The sequence below is a fragment of the Centroberyx gerrardi genome, chromosome 7 (genome assembly GCF_048128805.1).
Source record: "Centroberyx gerrardi isolate f3 chromosome 7, fCenGer3.hap1.cur.20231027, whole genome shotgun sequence".
In the NCBI taxonomy this organism is placed as follows: Eukaryota; Metazoa; Chordata; class Actinopteri; order Beryciformes; family Berycidae; genus Centroberyx; species Centroberyx gerrardi.
The window spans coordinates 6,851,640-6,878,075 of NC_136003.1; the positions used below are offsets into that span (position 1 = coordinate 6,851,640).

The following is a 26,436-nucleotide window of genomic DNA, read 5'->3' on the forward strand; positions in this document are numbered from 1 at the left end:
TGTAACAATCTACTTACAGTATGTAAAAGTCAAAAGTAGCTCATTTAAAATGCATTTATTTAAAAAAAACACACATACATATGATATTTCCCATTCAAAGCAAAAAGGGTTAGCGGACAGAGTTTAATATGTGATATTGCACGTTTCATAGACTATGTTGAGTGGTGTAAAATAAGATTTTTGAAATTCATGTCATGATTTGATCTGTGATGAAAAAAAAGTCCATTGCCATTATACAATAATGTTAAACTACCGCTTTCTTTTGCTATTAGCTACCAACTAGCTAGCAAGGCCAGCGAACTAGCTGGACAACAACCATGCAAACGGAGCCTTAACAGATATACTGTAAGTAGCAAAGTACAACACTTCAATCAAAACATACGTTAAGTAAAAGTAAAATAAGTGAATACTGTGAAAAATACTCAAACATATTTACATCAAATCATATCAGTCCGCAGTCAAGAAGTCCAGTGGATTTTGTTGATTTCTAATCAAATTAACTCTTGACACCTTGTGCCAAAAAGACGCTGCTGGACTACTTTCTATCAGAAGTCTTTAAATGACATTAGCTTGTAATAAAATCAATTTTAAATAAATATTTCATGTCAAATGATTGTCTGCTGTGTAGCCATGTAGGCTAATAAGCGAGATAATGTACGGGGAGCCAGTATTCTACATATTGCAAAATCAGCTTATTTGACGATAATAACTGGCTCACTGCACATTATTCCTTTCACACAGCATAACAAAGGAGTGAGTAAAGTAAACACAATTGCACTGATCAGGTTCATTTTCCCTTGAGGTGACTTATCTGCAAGATACAGACAGACAGACAAGGGCAGTATCTGCAATCACTCTGTCTTTATTCTCTCAGTCTTTCTTTCTCTTATCGCTCTCCTATATATGCACACACACACACACACACACACACAGCACTATCAAAGGGCCATTATACCGATTAAATTGGCTGAGAGATGGCAAGTGGACAAGAGGAGAGACCGTGATGGTGTTAAAAACACCCAATCAAACAGGCATCCCCAAACATGTTTAGTGTGCACAAATAAACAAACACACACACACTCACCACTTTCATATCAATTCAGACAGTGGATTTCTTGGATTTCACAATTCAAAAACTGGCAATCTTTTGCCGTAAAAGGCTCTTGTATTAATATTATAAAATAGTGAAAACTAAGGTTACACAGTATTACTTACTCATATCAACTGCAATTTCAATTTTCATTTTGAATTAAGTGAGTGGAATGTGAGCTATTACAAACCCTACCACACACACACACACACACAGTCACACACACACAGTCACGGCCATTAGTCTCATTACCTATTCATTGAAATGTTCTTTCTCTGTGACACTCCAGTCACCTGATAGCGCTGCTGTCACTAATTACAATACACTGATCAGCTGGCTGTCTCGGGCTAATCCCTCTCCAGCAAATCTTCAGCCGGAGCCCAATGTGTCGCTGCAATGTGGAGCCCCCTGTTGCAAGGCTATCACTCCACCAATGGCTTTGTTCTGGTTCGGGGACGACATTTACACTGAAATTCATCGTCGAAGCTTTTGGGGGAAAGGACTAAGAGAAGGAGGGAAGGTGTTGAAGAGAGCTAAACCCAAGTTTCACATGTATTTTGTGGTTGCAAAAACCTTATTTTTTTCCCCAATGCAAAGTCAACCTCTTCAAGAATATATGTGATTATATTCTTATGTGTGCTATTTAAATTCTCTCACTGTTACGCGCCTTTGGTCGCTTAGGGAGTCAGTTGAATTTAAAAAAAATAAAAAAATTTAAAAATCACAATTTTGAGTGTGGGAGGCGAGTTGGTGACCTGTGTGCAGCTTAACAGAGATAATATGGACGGCGGAAAATGCTGACGATCAAAGACGGGTTTCAAAGAGTTTAAAAAGGCAGAGTTTCCAAGGTGCTGAATGCAATTTGAGATAATGTCATAAAAATGTCATCATTCATCTTTGAAACATTATCAGGTTTTTTTTTCTTTTTAATATTTATCTATCCGGGGAAAGTTGACTAAGCTCCATGTGCTTTTTCAGCTTCATCCTGCCTCGCATTCATACAGCTGTGGGACAAGTCGCTTTCCCCACCCAGATTTTCCAGTCAGTACTGGGAGTCAAACCGGCAACTTTCTGGTCACATGGGTCCCACACACACACACACAATTCAGCAATAGATCACAGTGTAGTGTTTGTCTGTCTTTTCAAGGGGCCAATGACCCAGTTAGCAAGTCTATACCCAGTGTTCTGGGCAGACAGCCAGTTACTTATTAGCCATGCTATTCTGCAAGCTATATATGTTGCCCTACATTCTGGCTAGGGTTAAGGCTATCCTAGTGCTATGCACAGTGGCACTGCAACATGTGACGGGTCAGTCTAAGCCCGGTATCTAGATTGGTCAAGTCAAGTCTTGTTTTAGGCAAATAGGCTCTCTAGTCAACTTGCCATTGTTCGATAAGATGACTGGTAGCAATTTCATGTGTGTGTGTCCAGTATTTAGTGCACTGTAATGTTGTCTGACACCGAATTTTGACTTTGAGAGGGAGAGGGAGAGGGAGAGGGGGAGAGAGAGAGAGAGAGAGAGACAGAGAGACAGAGAGAGAGAGAGAGAGAGATGGCATTCCAATAAAGCTCATTAAATTGAATTGCATTGCATTGAGAGAGAAAGCTAGATAAAAACTCTGTGTACTCCTTTACGGGAGAAAAAAAAAGGATCAAAGGCTTAGCTTAGATGCATGATGTTCATTTTGTAAATTATACAATGGGGCGTGAAAGGGTTTCATAAACCCAAGGGTTGTAAAGCTTGCTCAACCCGCGGAGGACTATGTAATACATAAAAACTAGGTAAAAACATGAAAATTACTCAAATCTGAGTTATGAGGTTTCAACCTGATAACAGCGATTAGTTTACTGAACGTTCTGTAAGAAACTATCGGGAAATACTGTCATGGGGCCCTGCTGATTTCAATGGCATTACCCTTTTTGATAGATGACACAGTTCTGAACTTAATAACAGTCGCCATCCCACAAGGCAAGGCAACAAAGACAGAAACTCACAAAACATGAGAACTGCATCAGAGGGAAAAGAATTTCATAACTCATAGTCAAGCTTTACTTCATATCAGCCACAAACATGACAAACCACATCAAAATGAGTCTTCTTTAGTATCTGCATTCACAAGCAAAAATAGTCACACACACGCCTCTGTAATTGTGTGTGCACTTGTGCGTGTGTACATGTGGGGTTGTATGAGTGTATTAAAACTTGAAAGTCAGGATATTATTTGAATGTGTCCCTTCCCTATATAGGGGAGGCATATGGATTAAATTTACGTTGCCATGCCCTGAGGCGCATGAAGAAAGTGTATTACAGATACAGAGTTGTCAAACATGTCACATGCATTGCGCGCTCACACACACACACACACACACACACACACACAAAAGAGGGTCACACCACCATGTTGGAGTGTTGACAACAAAAGTATAGACTCTAATGGTATCGGAAAAAGAATTTCTCACTGTTGGTACACTATATTCTTAAGTCAGTCAACTTTTTCAGCATCCAGATGAAGTGTCATCCTCGTACCTAGGCTTATTAAAATGTAGTCTTCATTTGGTGACCAACCAGAATTAGGCCCGCACCCAATTTGGGGTCCCACCTCATAGTTAAACAGTCACTAATCCAGATAAAATATCATATGGAGCGAAACTGGTGTCTCCTCAAAGACAGAATATCTTAATCAGACTCTTCTACTCAGAGACTGTGCATTTTTAAAAACAAGTAGTGCCAAATGAAACTGTGTGGCGAGATGAAAATAAAACAGGAAAGTCACTACTAGATTTCTTCAAACTTTTTCACCATGGTACCCACATTGAGTAAATCCAGCGTCAACCCTGCGACCCAGGCTTCTAAAAACACACTCATCACACAGGGACCAACCCACGATCCATCTGGACTTCCATGCCTTCCATGCAGATTTTCTTCTAATTAAAAAGTCCTGCTACTCCGCAGCGAGTAGGGCTGCGTATCGAGAACCGGTTCCAATTTAGTCAAGGTTCCAACCGGAATTGATAAGCGACCGTATTAACGATACCTCTTATCGATCATTAAGCATTTTGAACAGCTGGATGCTTCTCCAGTAGCTGCACAACAACCTTTTTGACCATTTCAGTGTGCTGTCAATCGCAAACAATGACAGAATTTGATGCTGGCGGGTCACATACTTTGTCAAGTTTGTAAGTCCATTTAACACACACATGGAGCTCTTCAAAACAACAGAAGTTGCTGGATACCGTTTCTCTAGAGTTCCAAAAACAGCAAATAAAAAGGCCATAAAGTTTCTCCATACAGCTCATGCAGCATGATCCAAGCGTTCTGAAGCCAAACGATTGCACTGTGGGTCCAAAAGTCCAATATTTACCTCATTATGTCCTTGATTTGCCGCACTTTGCTGTACTTTACCGTCGCTACAGTAGCAAGCGGATGCTGCAACGAGTAGAGCGCACTTGAACAACCCAATAAAGTGGTAAATACAGTCAGTGGCCAATTTTTGTGATGTTGACCTCCAATTATTTTTTCACTTGTTCTTGCATTTTGTTCTCTCAAGTAAGGCATTATGCCAAATATGCCTTAGCTGTTTTGAAAAGTAATTCTGAGACGAAAATAAAATAGCACCGGAATCGGTAAAATCCTAACGATACCCAGCTCAAAGAATTCTTCAGCTCCTCCCTATTAACTGCTGGCAAAATTGCCCTCGCACTGTACGTTGCCACAAAACATCACCCCTGCATCGTCGCCTTTAGCCGTGGCTGTCATTGCCGCTTTGCCCAATGGGAAAAAAACAACAGAGGACATCAAATTGGGTCATCACACAGAGGTCACGGCGCCATGGCAACGCCAACCCTGCCCCGGTGATGAGTTCATCCCGTGGTCAGCAAGCGGCTTGACCTTCATATCAATCACACAGCATCGACAAAAGAAGGGCGATGAGGGGGATTAAAGATACATGAAAGGATGAGAATAATAAGGGGGGTGGTGGTGGTGGTGGTGGTGGGGTTGGGGGATGCTCGGATGAAAACAGGGGTTCACTTGTCTTGGGGTCACCGCATATTATCTGGGCCTCATGCCAGATTATCCAAGCCTACTCAGCAACGCCATATGGTTCTCTAATTGAGGCCTGTAACACAACAACAGATAACCAAACATTTCTGAAAGATGTGGGGTGCTGTTAGTGACTCCGCTAATAGCTTTGTCATCTATTGAATGTTGTTTTGGAGGGGATTTCGAGTGTTAGTGACGCTGTGGGAGCCTTTAGTGTCTCCGTCATGCCTGGTCAGAGTAGAGCAATCTTTGACGTGATGCGTTTGATGAGCGCAAACAAACACGGAAACTCACACGCAAACAAACATGCATGCACAGAAAGACACAGGCACACATAAGCAGAGACGTATGCAGTACACACAGTACTCACCCCGTATCCATTAAAAATCTCCATCCCTCTCACACACACACACACACACACACACACACACACACACATGTGCAACCACACACATGCACATATGTGTGTTTGCAGGGGAGTGAGGGGAAGCAGCTAATACGTTTGATATCTGATTGTGCTGCGACTTGGTCAGGGAGCTAAGTGGCAGAGAGCCTTCAGCATGATGGATGGCTCTGTACTTGAAGGCCACACACACACACACACACACACACACACACTCACACACTCACAGAATAGACAGACATAGCAAGACTAGCGTGACAGTACACTCTGGAGAATACTTATGTTCAAAAACAAGATCCGCTGGACCTGACACAAACAACCCTTACATTCATACCTCTTATTAGACCGAAACGGAGGGGAAAACATCTCGATCTGGTTTTTCTAATCCATTTAAAACTAAGTGTGTTTAGAATGATTATTTAGAGTAAGTGAAAGGCTTCATTCCACCATCTGTTTTGGAAAAATGTTGCTTCCTGAAATTTTGTCTTCAGAGTAAAACACAGATGATTCCTCCAATGATATCCTCAAAAAACAGCGCTATTATATAAGCAACGGTCTTAAGATGACTCATATGTTTTTTTTATAACCTATAACGTTCTTTACTTTCATGCCAGTAAACATTGCATTAACAGTAAGCATCCATTTTATTTAACACTAGACTAGTTTAAGCATGTTTAAAACGTGTCCTATTCTATTTTAAGGGTATGTAGGTGATGATGTAATTTTTTTTAAAAGGTTCTACAAGTTCTTGAGGGTCAGGTCACATGATCAGAAACTCTAACTATGACTTCTAGGTAGAGCATGGGGTTCAGTTCCAAATGAAAACATACACTCATGTTACTATAAGATGCTTTGGACAAAAGCACCCATCTGATGGCCAATATTCATATGTTAATAAGCTGGTCTCAGATCAGCATATAAGAAAAACTTCATGGCTGGATGGAGCCCTGGGAGAGTGACTGATTTAGATAGATCAAGGAGGTTTTATATTAACTGTGAACCCAATCTTTTGGAATCCATTTTGGAATTCAGCTCCCATCATTTAAATGAGCCCCGCCACTGAGAGGGACATATCAAATGGGAGTTCTGTCAATTGCAGAAATAGCAAGCTTTCTGATATCCTCCAACAGCAGCAGCGATCAACCTTTCCTTTTCACTCATCTGGAGTCTCTGCTGACTGTAAATCATTCATAGTGAAGCCATATGTATTGCTCTGTCATGGTGTTTAGTGGCTGTTGCCCGTTTCACAAGCTACAGAGAGGCTGGATCTGGATCACGGGAATCAGAGAAACGACTACAACCGTGAGAATCAAAGTCGAGGATTTAGAATCTAGAGCGGCAGCAAGAAATAGATGTGTTCAACACTTGGCCTTTGTCAGTCTGTATAAACTCTGACCGGAATGCTTTTCTGACAGTAGCTGCCAGTTTTTTGAGTAGCTTCTTGGTAAATGTTCCCAAACAGTTTACCTACACGACTGTAAATAAACTTTATCCACTAGCTGATCTGAACAAAAATCTCCAGAAATTCAGAAGGTTGAGAACGCACACCCTACTAAGGTGCGGGTCATCAATCCATGAAATTGAATAAAAGTGTAAAAGTGATAAAGGCAATGGCTGATGTTCATATAGTCCAATAAATATGAGAGAAGTGTGCCATCCTCAACACAATTCTCCAGCTATTTTCACCAGCCAAACATGATTTTAAGAATAGAATAGAGTCTTATACAGTAGATTATGAGTCAGTTGGAGTAGCAAAACTCCACAGCCAAAATCGGTATTTGGCTGACGGTCACCCTGCTCATAAAGCATGCTGGGGTTAACAGCTAGGGCCGCCTGTGTTAACACTGGATATTCTGATGCACAGCATGCATCTGTGGGACTAAACATTAATCATATCTCTTGTCTGAAGGAGCGCGTTATGAGTTATGATGTTACCCCGGGGCCCGGAAGCTCTCATCTGTGGCATGAAGCAAGAACTGAAAATAATAGAACGCTTTGTATTCCTCATTCTCCCCTTGGATCTGTAGTTTACGACCGCTATGGAAATAGCAGGGATAATTTTGCAGAGTACGTAGGCTGATGTGCAATTCTATGGCTGCATTATGTTGCAATCTGAGATGGGGTTTTGTGATTGCCACAACTAAAATCCCCCTGGGGGGAAAAAAAAAAAAAAAAAAAAAAAAAGAATACTGTGTTATTCAGAGATTACATGAAGAATGTCAACGCACTCTTTGGGGTTTGAAGCGGTTCCCTTCAGAAGTGGCGAATACCGTCAAGGAGGATGAACTCCCCCATGTCCCCCCCATCAGCATGTCTGCTGATCTAAATGAGTAAAAGCGAATGGCCTACAGAAAATGTTTTATCAGAGAATAAATTGTTTTCTATTGATTGGGACCCAACAGCAGTCTCAGTAAGAGAAGAACAATGATTCTGTAGTCCAATGGGTGGAGCATTGAAGTCAGCGGTTTGATGCCCAAACTAAAAATGTACTATTTTGTTACTGTGAGGCACTTTGGATAAGAAAGCCCACTAAATGGCATGTGTTAGGCCGCTCAACTCTAGTCTTGCATCCGGAGACAAAGTGTGCAAAATACGGATACGCCCCTGCATTAGAACCACACATAAGCTGAAAACACTCTGAAAGTGGTCATTGCCTCACGACGCTGCCCCTATACGCATTAAAGAACATTATAGAAATGCACAGCCGGGGGAGACAAACCAATCAGAGGAGGCCCTGCGCTGAACAGGAAGCATCTCCATTAGCGGGCCATTAGAGGCGGTTGCTGGTAATTATGTGTGGGTCCGGGGCAGCATGGATGATGACGAGAAATGTTCCTTTAACCGTTAGGCCCATCAACACACTCATCCCACCGCACACTTTGACTGACTGATTGGCTGGCTGGCTGGTTGATTGGCAGAGTTACTGATTGGCTGGCTGGCTGGCTGGCTGATTGGCAGAGTTACTGATTGGCTGGCTGGCGTGCTGGATGACTAACTAGACTGACTATGAACAAGGCAGCTGGTGACAGACAAATTGATGAAGCAAAAGGCACTCGCACCATTAGCAGAAGCCTTGAAAAAGAAGAAGAAAATTGATTTATTTTGTTTGATTGTAATGTAATCAGGGAGGTGAAATAAGAGAAAGTGCTTATTTCTAATGATAATTTCACAGCTATAGATTATATTGCCTCAGAGTGAGGTAAAGCTGGCCTTGAATTTAGTTAAAAAATGAAAAAGGTAGGTTAAATAAAAGTTCTGTTCAAATTCAAACAAACTTCTGATGACACATTTTCTCTGGGTTTATGTAGGTTAATGCGTTTTGTGCCTTCGAGTCTAGCGTGTACTTGCACATGCTCCCGGTACTCGCATCACAAAATGATTTATGCAACATTTAAAATGACTTAATAATCTAGCATGCAGTGAATGTTGTTCAGTGGCTCTGAAAAGGTTTATAGGACCCGCTGTCCTATAAAAGCATCGAGCCTAACAAGTGAACTGAAAGCATGGATACAATTCCTTTTCTTCTCACAGAAAAACCCTGGAACTGTAACAGCAAAGTGACACTTTCAGAGCAACACTTGGTGTATTAACCGAAGAATTACAATTGAAATGATTGCTGAAATTAACTCTTAAATGCTTTGCTGTAGCCAAACAAGAGGTAAAACCAGGTTGCACAAGAATATTCCAGATTCAACCATAAGTTTTGAAAACGACGACTAGCTTTATAAAGCCGAGTGTGTAATTTCACGGTGTATCATGGGCTTCGTTCACACCGCAGGCCTTCATGCTCAATTCTGAATTGCTGCTATATCTGATTTTATGGATGACTGTTCATATCTATTCTACGATGCAACCCATATCCCATACCGATACGAACTGACAGCGATGTTGAAAGGACGCGTGCGCAGAATAACGACAACAAAAGATGTCACACTCATTTATGAACCTACGCTTCTCCCGCTTGTTTCGAACGCGTTTCCGTTACGGTGTGTCCCTTCCAGTTCTGACTGAACTGTTTCTTTCCATTCTTGTGTCTCGCTGTCCTCCACGCAAAGGCTCGGTTCATGCTTTCTGTGTGGCTGGACGTGCAGGAGCCGCGGACCCACCGTAGTCCATGTACCTCAGTATTCATGCTTCTCACTGAAAGCTCCAGTACTCTTGTAGGAAAAATCAGCTCTCCAAATCCCCCAATCAGAAAAAATAACCCCACCAGCATCGGCAAAAAGCTCAGTTTTTTCCTTGTTCAGACAATCCTGGACAGAGGTGCGGCAGCTTCAAATTTTGTTTCAAATTTCAGTGCACGACTCCCACAACTACGTCATTTTAGCCACGCGCACTCAGTCGCGTCCATGTCTGCATGAAGCATGAACCAGCTTTAAAGGTCCCATATTCTCCACTTTCCAGTGTTTTATTTTCTGTCTTGAGGTCCATTCAAAGCTGTGTGTGTGGTGTCATGTACCAAAAACACTCTAATTTTTACACGTTCATTTTCCAGCATCTCTCTGATCCTTACCAAGAACAGGCTGTTTCTGTTATATTAACGACCCCTCTGTTCTGATTGGCTAACCGTTTCAAGAGTGAAACGTGAGACACCGCAGCCCGGCAGCTACAGGTAGGGAAAACTCCCCCAGTAATTAACAATGACAACCGCTCATCAAAAAACACTTTGTTAGTCTATTATTTCTTACAAAAATGATAATGAGCGGACCTTTGTGACGCCACAAAGTTACGGAAGTCCAAACAGCTCGTTTAGAGGCTCGCTTTTCTAATATGGATTGTGTGGATTTAGTTGCCGACCGTGCGTTTTGATACTTTCACCATGTTTAGATAGACCATCCAACTCCTTTATAATCAAAGAGGCAAGGGGAATCCAGTTTTACATGATATGGGACCTTTAATGCTGGCTCAGCTGCTGTGGGCCCCAAAGTAATGACAACGGTTTCAGGTGAATGACCTAATATTTACTTGTCATGGCAATGCTGACAAATTGTGATTTGAGCGTTCAAATACAAGTCGCATGTAGGTCACATGCCTCGGGATCCAATTTTATGGTGCAAATCAGATATGAAAATATGCGACTCCATGCAGCTTTTTGTCGTTTACACCGTTTAGAAAACATATGTGTGTCATGAGAGGGGGAAAAAAATCTGAATTGGGACACTTTCAGCTGCAGTGTGAACATTACCCTGGAGTAGGCATGTGTGTGTGTTGTGAAATTGCATCAAAGAGACTCGAGAGTGCAAAAATAACATGGCGTGTGTGAAACATGAAATTACATCAAGTCACATTAAATCAGCCATCATGTCACGGACGCGGTACGTCACGTCACGTCGCATCAGATCACGTCAGGAGGTTTCACGGGAGCGGCTCCATGAGGATCCAGTCGGGGCCGTCTATCTCGCGACACCCGCCGCCGCACTAATCTCCCTGTTCCGTTTACCCTAGTTTGGCACAGCGGGGAGAATAAGGGCGTACGACTGTTATCCATTGTCTGTACATTTCTCCAACAGCGGGGGAGCTAGCACTTTCAGTCAGCAGAGGCGGACACACACGCACAAACTCATACACACACACGCTTCATCTAGAATCGAGCGGATTGAATGTGAACGGTTACAAACCCTCACTCACACACACCCCCTACTCAGCTGCTAGAGAAATTGAAAGACATTGGATAATGGTCATATTCCTTTATTGCTCACCAAAACAAACAAATATAGGGCAATCCAAGGATGATTAAGCCTTGTGTAATGATATAAGTACCGCAGAAGAGCAGGGGGGAGCAGGGATTAGAACTAAGAGTGAATCAGGGTCCTGCATCCTAAATTACCCACTCCTACTAACTACGTAAATAAATAATAAAGAATTACATGGGAAACACTGCTGTACCCACTTTCCCAAGTCTGAGGGTCACATTTCACATTTCAATTACTCAAGTGAACCCATCAACATTTTATTTCCGTACAGGGAAGGAGAACACCAGTGTCGTTTGGAGGTTGAGAAAGTGAAATGAAACTGCTCTCCCTGCTAACAAAGTCAGCCCAGATAAGGAAGACATGGATGTCACAATAAAGTTTGCAAGGTGACATGTTTTTGAGGGATTATGTCCTGGCAGAGGCTTTGACGAAACCAAATGAAGGCTTCATGTTTACTGTGATGGATTCTCTCGCTCTGTGGAAGTTGTTTTTCATACTGTGTAAGAATGAATGGCAGTAAATGGCTTCTTCTGAAGGTAGAAGACGAGCCCTGATACCTCCAACTACACTGACTGTGTGAGGACAAAGCAGGAAGAATGTAAAGGAGAGGGGCAACCTGGACGATTGGCGACTAAAAAAACCCCAAAACAAAACAAAACTATTATCTAAGGGTCAACAAAGGGTTTTAATTTAAGAACAATTATCCAGCTGAATTACCTGGCCAATGTGATTGAGTTTATTTGCCTTTATGTTGTATGTTATGCAACTGCTCTTTCATTTTGCACTGCACTCACCAAAATTTTAAAGTTTTTAATTTAAGAGTTGTGTAACAATTTAGATAATATAATCAGTTATGCAAGGTATAATGTACAGCAAGCTGGTCATTATTGCACAATTTGAAATATTATCACGCTTTTCATACAGCTACTTATCAAAGAAGTTAATCATTTGACACATAATACTGATTGTAAATTATTTTATTACAAGCTAAAGCAATTTACCAGCATCTGCCAAAAATAGTCCAGCAGAAATCAGGATGAGAAATCAACAAAATCGACCGAACTTCTTGACTGTGGAGTGATATGATTAGATGTCAAAATGCATTCATTGGCCAATCAGAACTGAGTATTCAAGAAATCCCTGTCATATATATATATTTTTTTACATATTAGGCTAAGCACTGAACATCAGTTAAAAATATGCTAAAATAGATTTATAGTGTTTCAGAATAAAAGCCTTCATGTCTTGATACAAACAAAAGGCTAATGAAGCCGAGCTTCATAAGGGCTTCATGTCAAAGCATGTCTCCCGATCTAATCTAAAAGGATCTATCGGAGACCATTTTTAGCAAAAAGCCTGAAGGCTTTCCCTGTCTGCTGGATCGGGAGCGCAGGCCTCTTGCTCTGTTCCTGCCCTGTTGCTGCTTGTTCTACCCTGCAGGCGTAACACAATTACCTTTCCGACTAATAAAACGCTAGGTATTGATCTAACTTATAGGAGAGGCCAGAAAAAAAACTCTGCATCATATGACATAAGCGAGGAATTTGGATTTGCATGCGTGCTGGCCTGCGGGCTTGTGTGTGCGTGTGTGTGTGTGTGTGTGTGAGAGAGAGAGTGAGTATGCATGGATGTGTTTTTATTTTATTTTTTGTTTAACCAGGTAGTCCTATTGTGATTAAAGGTGCTTTCACACAACATATATTACCGCCAAAGACGACTTATTTTCAGTAGGCACAGCCTTACTTGTCCTTACCTGCAGTGACAGCAGTGTGTCCAATAGAATCCAATAGAATCCAATAGTAAACACAGGTAATATACCAGTCTTTGCACTGCACTCACTGTTAATTCTCTATCCGAGTGCTGAGCAGTTTCACACATCTCCGACAACAAAAAAGTGTCGACTACTTTTTACACACACCGTTACAAACACATGCGAGTTTGGAGCGGATTGTGGAATTTTAAGCTTCACTTTCGTTCTCACAGCAGGAGGCTCTGTTGGAGTGGAGAAGAAAGGTGTGTGTGATGGGAAACACTCCAAGTCAGCCTAGGGTTAGACCAATATAGCGGTTTACCAATATATCGAGCAGATATTGGCCTTTTATTAAATATCTGCCAGACAGTGTCATCCACCGCCGACATGATGGAGGTTCGTCCCTGACCACAGCTACAGAAAATCAGTCCATAAAACCTGCAATTATTGCACATATTATGTATTCGTTTAATTGTTCAATTATGTATTTTTGTAAGTTAATTCTTAATTTAAAGGCCCAATGTATCCCTCTTCATTGAATAGGCACAATGGAGTTTTAGTGTCACATCTAAATGCCACTTCAGAGGTTTTTCCACCCTGCCAAGAATAAAATACTCGAGGGAAACACTGAATCCTTGTAATTTTTGGCATGAAAATGATCAAATTTTAAAGATATTGAATATCAGCACAAAATATTGGCTATTGGCAGCTTCAATACAAAAATAGCGTTCTTGGTATTGGGCCATATTGGACGAACCCTCGTGCACTTGAATCTGAAACTGTGGAGCATTTGGCACTTTGGGTAAATTCATCGGGGATTTGAGACAATAGGTTCTGGTGATCAAAATGAGAGGCAGGAAACCAACCTGGAGCTACGAAGAAGTGAGCCAGTCTTCTTCTTTGACACAAACATCTGATGGCAGAGCGTCTTCTCTCAAATGTATGTAGTACAGGGTTCCCTCGCAGGTCTGGTACGTCTGAAAAAGTATGGAAAATAAATTTTTTGCATTTCTAGGTCTTGAAATGTTAGTCAGTCATGACATACACATGTGACTACACAATTGATGTAGTTTTTGACCCACTTTAAAATTCACATCTTGTTATATTTGTTGTGACTAGCAGTCTTCAGTTCTGTGGCCTAGATCAGTGGTTCTCAAGCCTGGTCTTCGGGACCCAGAGTGCTGCTGGCTTTCTATCATACCACCTAGGGCTGGGCGATATGGCCTAAAAATAAAATCTCAAATTTTTTTACACCTACACCCGATTTACGATTTTAATCGATTTTTTTTTCTTAAAAACAAATGAAGTGTATGAAAAATATATGAAACGCCAGCGCATCTGTAATGTCTTTCCACCGGGGCTCCTTGTTGTCATATGGGATGCCGCTAATGTGACCTGCTTTTTAGCAGCCGTTTGGGGGCTGCCGCTAGCTTGTGCATGTCGCAGTGCCACACACTTCTCCCAGTCGGCTGCTGCCTCTGTTGGAGATGCTGGAATAAATTTGTCGCGCTGCTACCTTTAGTTGCCACAGACTTTAGACAAACTTTACAACGGACAGTGCTTCGCTCGACGTCGGACGTTACAAAACCGAACCACTTCCAAACGAGCTCCTCACTTGTAGAAGCGTGTGCTGCCGTCTTGATACTGTGTTTGTGTCTGAGGGGAAATCTCGGTGGGCGTTGTTGTCGACTGCAGAAGCTCAGGGAAGCGGTGAGGCTTGATTGACAGAGAGCGATCCATGCCGTATTTACCCAGGTTAAAGTGAATCTCGATTTTCATTTTTACATATCGTCCTAAACCATAAATTCAAATTAATTGATAAAATCGATTTATCGCCCAGCCCTAATACCAGCTAGTCAATTGCAGTTCACTGCATTCACCTGGGATCCCAGGTGTAAAATCAGTCCCTGATTAGATGGCTGGAATGAAAACCAGCAGGGCTCTGAGTCCTGAGGACCAGGATTGAGAACCATTGCCTAGATTTCCCAGCCATTATCAGTATAAACTACACTGAACAACAACCAAAGTCTTCAAATCTGGAATCTGGAATCCAAAACTGGACCAATGGATCAACCTCTTATTAGATCGAGGATACAGACCTTTAGGTGAGAGAGCACCTTAAGAATGTATTTTTTAAAACAACTGGCCCAGAAAGCAGCATAAAGACAAATATAGAAGTTGCAAAGAATTAAATATACAACAATAGGTTACATAAGCAAAAATACAATCAACATCACATCAAAGATAAAGGCAAAGTCAAAATTTGCTATATAAGCACTCAAAAAGGCAGCAGCCCAACAGCAGACCAGCAAGCTCAGAGGGCAAACCTATTTAAATCTTGAGCACACAAAGCCTAGACAGTTCCTTATTGACTCTGCCGTAAGATCCTTCATTATCACTTTAAACTCGCCAAGAGAGACCAGCTCCTTCAGCCTTAAATCATTTTGCACCGAGTTGAACGACACAAAGAGGGAGAAGAGTACACAGGACAGCACTTTGTGTGTGTGGGTGCGTGAGATGTGTGTAACATTAAGCAAATTTGGTTTAAATGAAAAGAAAAAAAAAAAAGTCTACCTACAATGTGTGTGTTCAGACGTATTAACAGCTCCTTAATGAGGGGGTCAACTCCTGCCTTAAATCAAATCCCATGGCTCCGATATCAGAGAAATGTTCTAATCCGTCTCAAAACCCATTCCCGGTGTCCTCCGCTTGAATCTCCGTTGCCCTGTTTGACCCGGCAAGCTTAATGAAAACTGAGAACACAGTTAATCTTGTAAGCAGTGAAACGGCGGGTGTTAATGACGCAGCCTATATGTGACAGGAGGCGCAGAGGGCTTCTGGACGCCTTGCCGGAGCTGACAGCCATCGGGCCCGCAGCGGATCCCGCAACGTTAACGGGAAAACAAGCAACACGCTGACCCGCGGCTGAACCACGGCTACGTGTTGCTTCCACTCCATTTACCTCCTATGGCGAACCCAACCCCACCGTTGCCACCGACACATACAGTGCACATCACTGCCTTACGCTGCCCTTTCCCCCCCCACTCACACTCACTTATCGTCACGCAGAAGACACTCTTGGCTCAGAGACGGTTACCAAAGCGATCCAAAATACTGTAAAAGACCTTTTACTAGGGATGAGACGATATGCTTATCTCACAATACGATTTGATGCACGATATGGGGTTCGCGATTCAATACAACCACAATGACTGTGCAGAATTATGTTTATTTCTGAGCCACAAATCTTTCTAGCGATGCCATTGGCTGCTAGAATATAAACAACAATTTAAAAATGTCATTACAAAGTGACAATAATATAATTTGGATGGAGAGTTGTGAAACTGTGATGGTCAAGCGTCTCATTTGTGATTACGACAGCAGAATAAAATGGAGCTAATATCACCATTCATTTTTCTGTCCCACGATACGTGTTGTCACATTTTTGTATTGCGATATATTGAGTTACATCCCTACCTTTTACCCTAAAATAAATAATCTCAGACAACCAGGATAAAATTATATTGGATGGATGGATGGATATGTAATTAGAGGATATTGTAATTGAACCAGAAATGGAAAAATGTGTCATTGCATTGTGAGCAAAGCCTGGCTATGCTAGATGCATGATAAACATTAAGAGCCCTTTACAGGCTCTCATGTGGGTAGGGGAGGATTTAATATGTTGATTTTCATTAAATCTCCACGATCAATTCAGGTCTACATCAAAAGCCATAACCAGGCCGCAGAGTATGTATTAAAAGCATCCGTTTTTTAGCTTTCAAATCAATGAAGAACAGTTTGACCACAATAAAACATTTAACCTAGAGATTATAAAGTTAAAAAAGGGCAAAACAGTGGTGAGTAATGCCACTGGGAAGCCATTAGACCCCATCCAGATCACCATAATACTTAAAGGCTCTTCTCTCTCCCGTTAAGAGCTGCTGCATGGGGGTGCCGTGGTGGCTTAGTGGACTGGGGAACATGCCAAATGCTTGAAGCACTGCGGGTTCACGTCTGGAATATGACCTTTAGTGTATGTCGCCTCTCTTATTTCCATCTCATTCTCTCTTGATCTCTCTCTTTCCCATCTCTCTGTCTCTCTCATCTTCCCTTCGCTCTCAGATGTCGAGAAAAGCAAGATGCCAGGATGTTCTTTTAAAAGTCACCGCATGAGCTTCGCTGTAAAGGATTACTAAAACCCCCGAGGGGAGGAGTGAAGGCATTGACCTCCCCGACAGAGGTTCACTCCGAGCGGGGAGTCCGTCCTTTTAATGTGATCCCTGGACCACTTCCTGCTGCGGCCACGCCTGACGCCGGCCTTGGTTCCTTTCTCCCTAGGACAGAGAGAGCTGGATCAGCGTGTGTGTGTATGTGTGTGTGTGTGTGTGTGTGTGTGTGTGTGTGTGTGTGTGTTGCATATATGCATGTGTCTGTGTGTATATGTATGTGTGTGTCTGTGTTTGTGTGAGTCCTCCCTGGAGGAGCGAGAGCTTGTTATGAAGTCGTCCTCCTCATCACACTAAAGCAGGTTTTCCTGTCTTTCCTCTTATCCCCTCAAAACAATACAAGCCCCTAGAGGGATGCTACAGAGAGACAGAGAAAGAGAGCGAGAGTGAGAGAGCGCGAGAGAGAGAGAGAGAGAGAGCGCGAGAGAGAGAGAGAGAAAATGAGAGTGTGTGAGAGAGAAGAGAGACAGAGCAAGAGAAAGAGACTGCCACAGTGAACATGGCAACAGTAGACACGTCGTCCCTCACGAAATGATGCAGTCCCCCTCTGGGCCAATCAGCGTAATTTCGAAGACGGCGGAGTGCAGCGGTAAGATGCATCACTCTCCCAGGTTTCATCAAGATCCGATCAGCGGTGTCTGGGATATCGCGTGCGACAAATGGACAAACAAACAAACAAACGAACGATGTAGCGCCCGCGCTTGGGTCAATCAGTATAATTTAAAAATGTCAAAATATATTGATGAGATGAATCAGTCCCCCAAGTGAAAAATGTAGCGCCCCCCCTTGGGCCAGTCAGTGTAATGTTGAAAGTGGTGGAGTGCAGTGGCGGGATGCATCGTGTCCCCGAAATTTCATTAAAGTCTGATCAGCGATGTCTGAGATTTCACGCGTCACGAACAGACGGAAGAACAAACAAGCGAACAAATGGATGGCGACCCGGGGGACGAAAAGGGGTGGTGAGAAAGCAAAGCAGAAAATGGAAAAGTGAAAGAGAAAAGAGAGGAGAGAAAGAGAAGAGAGTGCATGAGAGAGAGACAGACAGAGAACACATGATAGCGGGGAGCTGCCAGTTGTTTCTTGGATTTTTCACCCCGAGGATACTGAGTTATATCACAGTCCCTTTGACAGGGGCTAGGGTTACGTCTTGTTGTGTACTCAGAAAGAACCACATTCAACAACAGGGGGTGTTCCCCTGTAAAACAGACACAAACTATCTCACCGCTGACAGCCAGGCCTGATGCTAATACCAGGGTTCGTGTTTTCCATGACAAAATTGCGCAACTTTTTTTTTCCAGACCTTAATTTCTTGAAGACCTTGGCCGGTTTTCAAGAGCCACCGTTTAAATCCCCCCTCGTGTTTTTATCCCGCATTTATCCTGTATGAGTAATGTATACAGTGGTAGCCATTGTAGAAGCCATTTATTCGGGATTTATCCTGCAATAATACTGAAGGCAATTAATGTTGAATGTGTATACAGTAGAGCAAAGTTGTAACTGCTTACCAGACAATTCCTTGTAACATCTGACAACTAACAAGAGAGCAAAACTTGATTTAGCCAAATAATGTCTCTTGGGGGTGGAGCCCAAGTGCAGCAGTGCAACAACATAGCCTACTACTATCAGCTATTTAATACCACAACATGGGAAATATCATTGGGTCTACAAGTAAATAAAATGTACAGTCGAGCATTTAAAGCTACGATATGCACCAGTAACAGTAAACAACAACACTAGATGGACAACTAGATGGAACTCAGTAGAGTGTGTACCTCCGCCTACACTATGCAATTATCAAGATATGCCAGTTCCACATGTGGGATTTTCACCAAAAGTTAATATTCCATGCCCCATTACCAAGTTGTTTCACATCAGGAGATGCACACATTTTCATGACTGGACCTGAAAATGGAGGGTTTGCCTCTTCTTCTGTCTGTTGATAGGCCACAAAGTTTGAAGGTTTTTCGTGAAGCCGTTCATAAGTTAAGCCATGGCCACGTCCCCCTTTGGCCAATAGGTTTGACAAGTTTAATCAGTTCTTCCTTGCCCTATGACCAATCTTTCCACAAAGGAATCTTTTGTGCAAATCCATTGATATTTTTTTGAGATATCCTGCTAGCAGACAAACAAACAGACGGAAGGGCGGCGAAAACATAACCCCCGTCCAACTCCATTGGCGGTGGTAATAAACAGCAAATGTTATACATGATCAGTCTATGTCTGTGTGACCCTGTGTGTTCATGTGTAAATCCCTCTATTTGTCTGAAATTGGCTTTTCAAGGATGTCTGGGACATTGTAGAGTACATTGAAATACAGCAGCAATCAAACCATGTAATCCTTTATGACAGGGAACTACAGTGTGTCATATATCTTTACCATCACGAGCCAATATAAAAATTAAATTATTTAACCATAAGCGAGAAGTTTTTGTTATATTGCAGGAGGAAACACAGCTTTAAGACAGACAATGAAAGAAAAATAGAACCGAAAACCACTACACACAACTAGAGTTCAGTATTAAATCACGATACTATTGCACTATCTATCAGTTAGTGCATCACATCGCATCAAGTATCATGATTAAATGATATTAGGAGCTTTGTGGTGATCCTCGCCCTTACGTGTCTGGGTTGTTCCCTGTCAGAGGGAGGGAGAGCTGTCCTTTGGCTGACTGATGGATGTTTGATTTTCTGCGTGGGAGATGCACGTCCTGATCTGGTGTGTAGCACTAATTTAATAGAGGCGGCATTAAATAAAGATGTTCTGGCTTTAACAGAAGGGAACAGAACATTCCAAGAAACTTGTACCAAGGAAGCGCCCTGAGACTCTTCTATAATGCCCTCTGTGTGCGCTTGTGTGTGCATGCTTAAGAGCTGTATAGCCTGTTTCACATGTAGTGTGTCAGGCATAATGTATGACCTGTATATCCTCTTATCTACAGGAGGTAACTTCCTCTCTCTCTCTCTCTCTCTCTCTCTTTCTGAAAATCCTCTCAAAATACAAGGCTACTACTTTAGGCTATCCTCTCTTTTATCTCCTCTTTCTCATCCCTTTCTCTCTCTCCATCTCTCCTCCTGTCAGCAAAACAGCAAAACATGGATAAAGAGAACACTCTAATATAACTTATCGATTGAACTTTAAACATTTTACACGCAGCGATATTTCAATTTGATTATTCCGTTGGGAAAGGTAAAGAAATTGAATAATCAATCAAGAGAAGAACAAGGGCGCAACATGAAATTAATGTTGTATAATGCTGGGGTATGATAAGAATTTGATGTGTTTGGGTTGCTCTTCCAGCTTGTCTCCTAGGTTATAACAAACAGCTTGGTTTTTCCATCAGTGGCTACGTTTACACGCACATTCTTAACCTGGTTACTCAACTAACCTGCTTTTGGGTTGATGCATTATGTCATAACTCAGAATAACACGGTTAAAGGAAAAAAATCCTCCTTCAAACACTTTAACACTGTTAAAACTAGAAGGGCACTCGGAGAGCGCAGACCTCCGCCAAGGCCAATAGTCCAGTCTTCTATGTGTTGGTCTTTCCTGCTCAGCCTCCAGACCATAGTCGGGAAGCACAGGGGAATCGCCGTTGTCTTCCAGGGCCGAAGTCTAACTTACTTCGGGACCAACCCCCCTTCACTCTCACAGCAGTTTGAAAAAACAGCACACAGGAACACCACCTCGGCCTTGAGACGTTGCAGTCTTTATTTATGACAACCGTAACTTTCGCCGTACATTTATTTGCTACAACTTGCTAACTTCTCTGCTACACTTTTTCCTTCCGCTTGGATCCATTCACCATCACACACCGCCGCTCGCTCTCTCTCGCTCCACCACACACTCACTAATTACAAAACACTCCGCCCCGCCCTATTCTCATAAAGGGGCTACGCTGCTCCTATAACATATGATATGCAAATGTGCAAGCACAACCAATATACGGATCCGCTCCAAAATTTAATGGGTTCTTCCTTGGCCCATGCTACACCCTTCCACGAAGTTTCATGAAAATCGGCCCAGTAGTTTTTCCTGACAAACAAACAAACGGCACCGAAAACATAACCTCCTTGGCGGAGGTAAAAAACAGCTAATGGTGATGCATATTGCATTTCTGGGTCTACATTGTTGTTTGGTGATGTATTTTTATTATTCCCGCACATAACTGGCCAAATAGACGACATGACATCACATGGAGACTCTGGGGGTTGTTGAAAGGCATTCTGGGAAACGTAGGAAATCACTAACTGAAGTAGAAGTACAAACTCACTCACTCACTATTACTTATTGCCATTGCGATCATCATTTCTTCCCTCTGGATTAGAGGAAACCTATCACTGCTCAGTCAAAGAGGGAGAGTGGCCGCACCTTCCATACCTTCTTGCTGGAGGATTGCTCTATCTGTGCACAGGAACATTGTGTATATTGGCTTATTCGTGGCAACATGGATACTCAATCGCACCGTATCAGAGGTTCAAGTAAACAGCTTAACCTGAATACAGACCGGAGTATGGCCAACAGCTGGGTTTACATGTGAACGTAGCCAGTGGGGTCAAATTTATTCATGTTTTTTACTTCAATTTTGGGAACAAACTCTACTGTAACATCTATGTATTTTTCACGATTGGCTACTTAGATGGATAGATCGATCTCTCTCTCTCTCTCTCTCTCTCTCTCTCTCTCTCTCTCTCTCTCTCTCTCTCTCTCTCTCTCTCTCTCTCTCTCTCTCTCTCTCTCTCTCTCTCTCTCTCTCTCTCTCTCTCTCTCTCTCTCTCTCTCTCTCTCTCTCTCTCTCTCTCTCTCTCTCTCTCTCTCTCTCTCTCTCTCTCTCTCTCTCTCTCTCTCTCTCTCTCTCTCTCTCTCTCTCTGACGTAACACTGCTGTGGGACCTCGGGGATTGGGACATCAGCTGCCTCCGCAGCCCGGTTATGTAACTGATCTCTCTCAGACCGAGGCAGGCAGGCGGGGAGAGACCGCTTTTCTTTTTTTTTCTTTCCTTTCCCCTCCCCCTCCCCCTCCCTCTCCCCCTCCACCCGCTATACACTAAGCCTCAACCTCGGAAACCAGGACGCCGCCTTGCAGCGCTGGGAAGAGAGGGGTGGGGTGGGGGGCTGGAGGGGTGGGGTGGGACGTCAAAAGAGGTCACGTCTGGCCGCTGGCATAAGCAGCGGTTATAGTCTGGTTTTGTATATGTATGTATGTATATATGTGTGTACAATGTACTTTCTTTGGTTTGGTTTTTATTTCAATGGCACTTTGTGACTTCTTTTTGCATTACAGATGATTAAATGATAGTACTGCTACTGCTACTGCTACTACTACTACTAATAATGCTTAAAAATTAAGTTTAACCATGATGTTTGGGGAATCATGGCAGTTCAGTTCATCCCGTATACCTGCAACATCTTATGTAAAGCATTTTCTGACTCCGCTTTGAAATTTGCTCCAAAACCGTTATCTTATTATGACTATTAATGCCCTCTTTCTTTCTTTCCACTCTTCCGAGAAAGCAATTCAGAGGGGAAAAGACTGATACAGACAAATAAATCTTTGAAAGGTTGCTCGAAACTAATAAAACCGCTGCCTACCCAGCTCATAACTGGGTTACTGCATGGCAAAGCTCCTGTAAACATTATGACTTATAACAGTGTTTCCTCTGTACTTTATGTAGCTGCTGTGCTCCAGGCTAATGTTAGTTTTAGTTCCACGTTCGTCCCCGTTTTGCAGCCAGTTACAGTACATTGTAGTTTTCCTCGTTGTCCGCCTCTCACAAATCCAATCCAATGTTCTATTTTTAAAATATCACACGTTTCAGCCTTGAATTTCTTGCCATATGTCAAATATGTCATGACAAGATCAGTATTCACTTACAACAAAGTGACAGTGGGTCTGCAGCTATATTAAATGTGTAGTAATGCATGGATCAAGGCTGAAGAGTGATATTTATCATGTTTTCAAGACATTTTGTACGATTACTGAACCTTGCAAGTCCTAGAAACTATTATTTTGCATACCTCTGCAGACCTATGTCTATTGCCTGACCTTTGACCCCTGCTCAGGTGTCAGTCCTTCCTTTTCCCACCACCTCTAACCTCTGCACCCAAAATGAGTCATAGGGTTACTGCTAGTGGGTCACTACCTTCACCCTGACTGAAAACTTTAAGAACTCACACACACACACACACACACACACACACGCACACCCCAGCCCTGCAACACTATGGGCTACAACAGCCTAATTTAAGGCTGTTGCCTGCCTATTTTACATGCAATATCATAAATCATACATCTGCCAAGCAGCAATCAACCCGCACCAGTCTGGAAAATACTTACATCAGTGGCTGAGAACCACATTTCATATTTCATGCAGTTCTGTACATGCATGATTCATAACAAGTCTACCGGCTCCCGCAGCATTTAAAGCATAATTTGGCACTCTTCTGCAGACGCGCAGTCTCATGGCATGGAAATATGGATATGTCACAGCAATGGAATGTTAACAGTGACCGCGCAAACCGCCGACACACAGGGGGAAGATAGGGCCCGTGCCAAAAAGTAGGCTATATTAGGCTTACTATGTCTTCTTCACGTTTCTTTTTGGTAGCTACTGTCAGTGTCATCTCCCTCTCTCTCTCTCACACACACGCGCGCGCACACACAGCAACAACACATACTGTATAGCCTTTTGAGGGCAACGGCAACACCAAGTTAACTACAAAGGTTTGTTGTTGTTGTGACTGTTCACCCCACACCTTCAACCTTGCATTATAAGCACGCGCCGTATCCGTTAATGATTCAGGCCGACGGTAACGAAAGTTAAAAAAAAAGGCCCTATAGGGAGCACATGGCACTAATGTAGGCCAAACTGAAATGACACACTTGCTGAAATGCACAGTTTTAGCCGGAGCGGCATTGGCCAGCCTTCATAGCATTAACCTGTGCTGTACAGTAGGCAGGCCGGCGCAACGCCAGGGTTGACGTGAGGACAGCACTCACCTTGCACCGCCGTCTCCACAGCGCCCAACTGACTCTTCACTGTATCTCGCGGTAATTGCAATACATTTCACACTCAAAAACCCAAGCCTAGCTTAAAGGGGATATGAAACCGCCTCCTGGAACCGTCAACGTATAGCCGATAAACAAGGAACAGAGCGGGGTTATAACACGTGAGACAGGGGGGGAAAACCGTGTAAAAATGAAAGCTTACCGATCGTCTCGGCGTTAAAAACGGTGTTAATTCCCTTCCCGGTAGCCTCTTTCCATACGCTCTCGGTATGTGGAGACAGGAGCACCGTGTACGGCCGGGACTGCCAAAGCCATGGCCACGGTCGGCAGGGGAACTCTACAGCATTTAGTAGGTTTCTCTAGTCGCTCCACCCCCTGCTTGTACAGTACGGGTGAATGCGGGTCAGGAGGAGTGGAGGGCTGGGATGAATCATCATCAGGCTCCGCAGCGCCCTCTACCGGGGGAAGCGCGCTCCCGCCGAGGTTGCGTAATGTACAGTCGTGAGGCTCGGAATTAAAGGGGAACGTCACCTATTTTTCCAAACATTCACATTGTGTTCTTCCGCTGCCTCAACTACTAATCCCTTAAAATTACCTTACATTTACACTGTTTTACTTGAATTCGCCCCCTAATTCATGCAAAATCCCCTTAAAATGAGTTAAGGGGGTTATTAATGGGCGAGACCCTCTTAAACACCCCCTTAATTTTTGACTACTGACTTAAATTCAGGGAGACAGGAACTTTCCATTAATAACTCATTCATAAACCTGTAAACCATGCACAAAAGGCATGAAAAATCCCTTACTTACTAGTGTCTCCATGATGAATACATCCCATAAAACCCCATGATACTAACTTTTATATTTTTAAAGCTATGTTATTTTTAATTGATAATTAATGCTTATGTAATGGAGAAATTAAGGACATGCACCACTCTTTCCTAAAGCTACATACTGGAGAACTGACACTTGAATGTGTGATGTCACTGGAATGTAAACTGTGGCCCTGCTTCATAGACAATGACTTTGTCGACACATAAGATTTTTGTGTGAGTTCTTGCACCCAAATGAGGTTTAAATCTTTAAAAAATATCTTAAGATAATTACATATTTATTGTTTCTTAAGGGGGCCCAAATAACCTAGGTTTTGGTTCTGTAAGGTTTTATGAGACTGTTTACAATTAGTAACCCAGTTTCAATGGGAATCTGGATGCATATGAGTTAATGAGTTTAATTATCAAGGCAGTTTTGACGCACATTAAGACTAGATTGCATCAAATTAAATCAATTTTGGTGTAGTATTTTGTAATTAAAAAGGGTTGATTTCACATCAGGGAATACATTAGCATTTTAATTTGTCTGGATTGTAGTTGAGGACAAGACACACTGACTATGCTGAACTTGCATCGTGAGACAGGCTCCTCCTCAGTCTGGTGCCTATTCTGACTCTGATTCTGTCTCAGCTCCTACTGGATGCTGACTCCACTTTCCCCACCTATCTAGAAATGTTCAAAGATAAGTTTTTCTCCACCTGGTCCTCCTTCGTTCATTTTCAGTACTACAAACAATTTAAGGGATTAGACCGGTATGCAGTGGTCCTCAAACTTTTGTGCACTGATTAGTCAAAATCCCATGTTTGAATTAGTTGGATGTTGAAGGGTTTAGTATGGAGCTCCTGCAGATAGATCTAGGCATTATTTTTATATTTGGAAAGACATGCACACTGTTTATTGCCTATTTTGGTCTTGATCTGGAATAGGACTTGATTTGTAGTAGTATTGTGTGTAATGTAGAGGAATGATGAGGAATGAAGTGTCACTGTCCCCACTGTTACCTCCTTACCTACAGCCATATTGAAAAACTAATATCTTCTCCGATGGGGTTCCTTGGAACAAAATCTCATCAAATGGGGGTCTGTGCTGATACAGTGCATATTTATTTGGGGTTCCTTGACATGACCAAGTTTGGGAACCCCTGACATTATGCCCAGTTGTCTCCAGCAGTGATTTCCCCCCCACAGGACCTTATTAACTCACTCCTCATCATCATCATCACCACCTTCTCCCATCATCCTCACCATTTAGCTCAGAAAAAGGTCAGTGAAACCAGCAGTGGGATTTAATGACATTTGCTTTACGAGAGAAAACGTCAAATCTGCAGGTGTACATCCTTCTTTGGCATCTTTGAAGACCCTTGAGGGTGTTACGGACCCTAGGGTGG

The 26,436-nt window shown here is 42.6% G+C and overlaps 1 protein-coding gene across 1 annotated transcript in view; it reads right to left on the minus strand.

Annotated features, from left to right (window-relative positions):
* Positions 1 to 480: 480 nt before the first annotated feature.
* LOC139914740 (homeobox protein Dlx4a-like) overlaps positions 481 to 26,436 on the minus strand; it is a 144,459-nt gene continuing 118,503 nt past the window's right edge. Inside the window, exon 4 of the transcript XR_013504972.1 lies at positions 481 to 535. The gene's annotated coding sequence lies outside the window, so the exon portion shown is untranslated. The remainder of the gene's footprint in view (positions 536 to 26,436) is intronic.